We start from the raw sequence: 6,027 nt of genomic DNA, 5'->3' as shown, positions 1-6,027 counted from the left end.
GAGCTTTTGGAGAGGCCGCGGGCGTTTTCTGCCGGCAAAAGCCGCCGGGCCGCCTTGTTAGGCTAAATGTGCAGCCTGTAGAGGCACAGGCCGCCGGCGGGCCCAAACTGATTTACATTGTTACATTTTAATTTGTCTTAAGATGATGGTTTGAGGCCTCTTCGTGCTTCAGGGGATTTTGTTCCTGCACTGGCGTTTCTTTCGCATCCCAGCCCCGGCCCCTGCTGAGTCATTTTTGTCACCTGCAGGGGTCCCAGGGCGACCCCACCCCAAGCTGGCCGTAGCTGGAGAGAGCAGGGCTGAACTGCCCTGGGCCTGCTTACCTGAGCCCTGCTCTGCTCGGGAACTTCGTAGCCCCTGGGGAGTGTATCGGGGGAGGAGAAAACTGGCTGCAAGGCCAAAAGGGGAATAGAAGAAAATGAGGGCCGGGAGCAGAGGGGACGGAGTTGGGGGAGGCGACCAAGGTGCCTGCGTGCAAAGGGAACCGAAGTGTACGTCCAGCTCCGAGAGAGGCTCCTCTTGCAAAAGCACCCCCGGAACATTTGCTGCCTTGATACCTTTCCAAGTGCCTTTATGCTCAGATGCTATCTTGCAGATGCCGCTGTCATGCCCACTTTTCTGACCGGGACGCAAACCCAGACGTTAGTCGGTAGCAGAACCAGTCACACATTCCCTTCTGTAGATATTTACTGTCTTGTTTCCGATACAATACAGTTCATTATTATAACGCCCTCCCCCTATGCCGGGTCAAAGAATCTTGTTAGTGCCTAAGGCTGAGGGGGTGGCTGGAGAGGGAAAAGAGTTGGAAGGGTGTTTAAGCAATACAGCCCTCATATTCTAGGACGCTGGTTGGCAAGACTTTTTCTAAAAGGACCGAGAGTAAATATTTTAGGCTTCGGGGGCAACTGCTCGACTCTGTCGCGTTGTAGCGCAAAGCAGCCGTGGAAAATGTGGATACATTTGGCCGTGTTCCAGTAAAACTACAGACACTGAAATCGTTTTCAGGGTCACAAAATCTTTTTTTCAACCGCTTGAAAACGGAAAAACCATTCTCAGCTCGAGGGCCATACAAAAACATGTGGTGGGTTAGATTTAGTCGGAGGACTGTAGTTTGCCCACCTTGTTCTAGAATAATTGTACCTTATGGCTCTGCTTCAAAGAGAACCTCGTGTGCAAAACAAGAGGCGGCTTGGGAGATGATTTGTATCCCTTTAATACAGTGTACTGATTTCTGATAAGTAGGCATGATTTCCAAAACCTATTAAAAGAAATGTTTGAAGGACTGAAAGAAAAGAAATCTTCCCAGACGACGTGGCTTTAAAATCTTGATACTGTTGGCCTCAGTGAGGGTCAGAGAAGGAAATACGGAACAAATATTTTGGGAGTTTCTGAGAATATTCACATGCTATCATGCATTTAATCTGAAGGTATCATGTGCAGCATATTTCATTGGTTTTGCATTTTTGTTGTTGTTAAATTGAATCTGTCAATTATATTTAAATTTTTTTTGGCCTTTTTTCCATCAACTACTTTTTTGAATTAAAAAAAAGTGATGTTTTCTCTCTTGTATTGCTTATCTGTTGGGTTTGCCTTTCTCCCCAACCTGGGCTCTGGTCCTAATCTTTTCTGGCACTTTTCTGGGGTTGTTCTTTTTGTCTCTTCTGTGCTCAGCTAATAGAGTAAGGCACAAACAGGTGCACACACACAAGCAAGGGATGAATTTTATTTCATTTTTTCAAAAATGCAGATTCTAAATGGACTTCATGATTGAGCTTAGTCACAACTTGAAGTTTGAAAAACACTTACACTATGATTTTTTAAATTTCTCTTTCCTTTTTCTTTTATTTTCTTTTTCTTTTTTCTTTTTTTTTTTGTTTTTTTGAAAGAGGCTCTCATTCTGTCACCCAGGCTGGAGTGCAGTGGCACGATCACAGCTCACTGCAGCCTCAACCTCCTGGGCTCAGGCGAACCTCAAACCTCAGCCTCCCGAGTAGCTAGGACCACAGGCACAGGCCACCATTCCCAGATTTTGTTTTGTTTTGTTTTGTTTTGTTTTTAGTAGAGACAGGGTTTCACCGTGTTGCCCAGGCTGCTCTTGAACTCCTGAGCTCAAGGATCTGCCCACCTTGGCCTCTCAAAGTGCTGGGATTACAGGCATGAGCCACCATGCTGGGCCTAGTGTTTAAACCTTTAGCTGTTCCCGACTACCCTTTATAAAATAGCAACATGCCCCCATCCACCCCCACAGGTAATCACCTTCTATTCCCTTTACTCTATTTTCTGTTTTTTCACAGTGCTTATCGCTTATCGCCATCTGACAGATGTTCGTCCACAGGCTTTTTCTTGCACACTAGAATGTAAATTAGAGGGTAGGATTCTTGTTTTGTTGCACCCTTAGCACCTGGACCTGTGCTTACCAGATGAGGAAGCTGAGCCAGAGTGGTGAGGTTTCTTGCCAAGGTGCCATAGCTAGTGAGTGCTGGAGTTGGAATTTGAATTTAATCAGTCTTATATTAAGACAGCAAAAGTGATCCTATGGATAGAATAAACTATTTACTAAAAGGAATCAGAGACATAATACCCAGACATACCTGCAGAGTGATTCCATGTTCATTAGCAACTATGGTTCACTAGGTTGGGGGCAAAAAAGTTTTAGCCATTCAAAAAAAGTTTTTGAAGTACCTACTGTGAGCCAAACAGTGTTCTGGAAACTGCAGCTAGCTGGATGAACAAGACATACAGAGATCCTGCTCTTTTATACTCTCCTTTATTGTTTGTTTTCTTATTACAAAAACAAAGCTTGTTACAGAAAGATCTGAAAATTATACAAGCAAAAGAGGAGCATAACGAATACCAATTTTGTTTCTAGCCAAATTGTTTTCATCCAGTCATTATTAGGAGCAGAAGAAAATACACTAAGATATTAATAGCCGTTGTCTCTTGATACTAGTATATTGTTATTTTATTCTTCATATATTGCCCTATTTTAGCATTTTTTCCACTGGACGCATAATGCTCATATCAATAGAAAAAATGCATGCATTTTGGAAAAAAAGTCGGAGTAATACAAATGAAGAGTTGTCTTAATGTGATAAAATTCTAAGTAATTTAAAATATTGTTTAATGCAATTGTGTGAGAGGGAGTTGAAGGAAAATTATTATAATAGAAAACACACTGTTCTTTGAACTTGTACTTTGTTTGCATTGACTATTGTGCTATTTTATTAGGTAAAGTGAAGTGACTGTTTTATACTTACGAATGTGTTAATATGTAACCTTTGTGGGGTGTCCCTCTGGACTTCTAAAAGACCAACCTACCCTGTTGCTAGCTGTTGAGGCTCAGCCACTTGAGCTCTGCATTGGGGACAGTGAATAAAGGAAATGACCTAGACCAGAATCACTGAGGCTTAGGCTTAGAATCACTGGGGCGTGGTAAATAAATATTTGTCAAACGAAAAATAATGAACAAGAAACTCCTCTTAGGCTTGTCCCAATCCATAAGCATCAATGAGAAAGCTTCGCATGTAAACCTTTTTTTAATTTTATTTTTAATGGACATCACAATCATATAAATGTATGGGGTACAATGTGATGTTTTGATATATGTTTACATTGTGAGATGATTAAATCAAGCTAATTAACAAATTCATCACCTCTCATAGTTAACATTTTTTTTGTGGTGAAAGCATTTAAAATATATCTTTCAGCAATTTTGAAATATTTAACACATTTCTATTTATTATAGTCACCATTCTGTAGAATAGATCACTAAAGCTTATTTCTCCTAACTGTAGAATCTTCTTGTAGACATATAGCCCTGAGTGTTTCACTCCAAGCACAATGTTCTTTTATTCAAAGTTTTCATATACAATGCATTCTTATTTACCGCTGAAGACCTCTTCTGAAATTCATTGTAGTGTACGTTTGTTGTAATTTCTGGCCACCATCCATTTTTCCTTCTCCAGGAAACAGCATGCTGGATTTCTTTTGAGTGAACTACTCTTCCTTAATCCATTACATTTTGGGAGGACTGTCCATCAGGATGTCCAACTCTCCACCAGCTAAAAGGTAGGGCGCCCGACCCCAGTGGGCAACACCCTTCTTGGAATGTGAATTCTATAGATTCATGCTGGTGAAACACCTGGAGGTGCAAGTCCATTGATTCCTGCTTCCTGGATCTCTGGAATGGCTCTGGTTCCTACCCTTTCCAAGTTGGCTCCTTTGATTCTGTGAGCTCCTACGTAGCTTTTCAATTAGCAATAATCGCGCCTCAGATAAACCTCATTGGCTATGATACTGCCACTGCACAAAGCTCCTATGTAGCTTTTATGGATTTCCTTTTTGCTTAAGTTAGCCTGTGTCCATTTGTTGCCTACCATCAAAGAAATCTGGTATTTGCACAAACCTACCCCCTTCTCTCTCCAAGTTCTGAATTTAACCACAGATTATCCCGAATAAGGAACATGACCTTTGTAGCTGGAGAGGACACAGACATGATACTAAAAAATTCGCAAAATTGTTCTTGCAATTGTATAAGAAAGCTACAACACTCTGTAAGGCAAAAGCTATGCTAAGTATTTCACATAGAGCTGATTCAATACCGAGAGAATTGGGTACATATCAGCTACCTCACCTGCTGGCTGGCACTCCCCACAGTCATTGCTCTGACAACTGAAAAGTGTACTACTCGGCTGAGACTCAGATCACCAAGGAAGGTGTGGCTGGTTGGTGCTGACAGCTATGTGGTATGGTGATGCTGGGAAGACTGAAAGAAAGTGGAGGCTGGAGCCATGTGTGTTGGGCATCTGTTGATAGGAGTTGGCAGCAAGAAGACCCTTCTCACCCCTTCCAATCTCCCATCAGAACCTTCCATTGACAGAACCTAACAGGAAGGCAACCAGCAAGGGAGTTTGGGAAAAGCAGTTTGCAGTGCCAGCCCTAGCATCACAAACAAAGTGAAAGGGGGTTAGCTTAGCATTAAGAGGAGGCAGGAAAATAACCACAACAAAACCATGCTTCACTTTTAAGAGGATCAGTAATGGTTTTTGAAAATAGAATTCCCTAGTAAATTGGAAATTTGCAATATGACTGTGGCTGAATGTAAATTACTTCATTATTGTACTATGCTGAAAGACCTAAGGGCACAAATTTCAAATCTGTAACATGTTCTCTGGCCCTCAGTGATGGCATATGGATATATCAGTCAGAAAATATGCCTTTGAATACATATTTATGAGGTACAGGAGGTACAGCAAGATTGTTTAGTTTGATTATTACAAAGAGGAAACTGACACTGATGTAAAGCTATCATAGCCGTCAAAAGGTCTGTAATTATAAGGTCACTTACAAATTCCTATTGAGAATTGCTTTTCAAAATAAGTTAGAGGAAAAACCAGAGACACTCATTATATTGTTGAAAAAATACTTCACAATCTCTAAAGGGAAATTATACATGCTTCAAATGTACAGATCTATTAAGCCAACAGATTTTACTCAGAAAGTTTGCAAACTTACTGCTCATCTGAGATTAACCGATAGAAGGGGAAACTATTATACTAGTAGAAAACAAAATGTTAGATGAAAATGCATCTGTGAATGTTCACAGCACTTTATTTGTAAAAGCTAAAAACTGAAATCAGACTAGATGTCCTTCAACTAGTGAATGGTTAAACAAACAAACATATGTATGGTACATACATATCATCAATGTACAAGAAAAAGGAAGAAACTATTGATACACACAATGACTTGGATGAAGCTCCAGGGAATTAGACTGAGTGAAAAAAGTCAATCACAAAAGGTTACATACTATATAATTCCATTCATATTACATTTTTGAAATAAAAATCAGGACAGATTAGTTGTGCCAGGGAATAGGGATGGGGGGTGGTGTATAGGAAGGTAAGTATGGTTATAAAAGGGCAAAATGAAAAATCCTTGTGCTTGTGTAGTATTGAAACTGTTCAGTATCTTGACTTTGGTGGTAGATACAAGAACCTACAATTTTGGGTGATAAAATTATATAGT

At 40.6% G+C, this 6,027-nt stretch overlaps 1 pseudogene; it reads right to left on the bottom strand.

Annotated features, from left to right (window-relative positions):
• Nucleotides 1–4,245: 4,245 nt before the first annotated feature.
• Nucleotides 4,246–4,314, bottom strand: LOC119620012 (U4 spliceosomal RNA; annotated as a pseudogene).
• Between the last annotated feature and the right edge of the window lie 1,713 nt (nucleotides 4,315–6,027).

This window comes from Chlorocebus sabaeus, chromosome X, assembly GCF_047675955.1.
Source record: "Chlorocebus sabaeus isolate Y175 chromosome X, mChlSab1.0.hap1, whole genome shotgun sequence".
Lineage (NCBI taxonomy): Eukaryota > Metazoa > Chordata > Mammalia > Primates > Cercopithecidae > Chlorocebus > Chlorocebus sabaeus.
The sequence above is the reverse complement of the archived record's forward strand: the minus strand, read 5'-3'. Positions and strand labels throughout refer to the sequence as shown.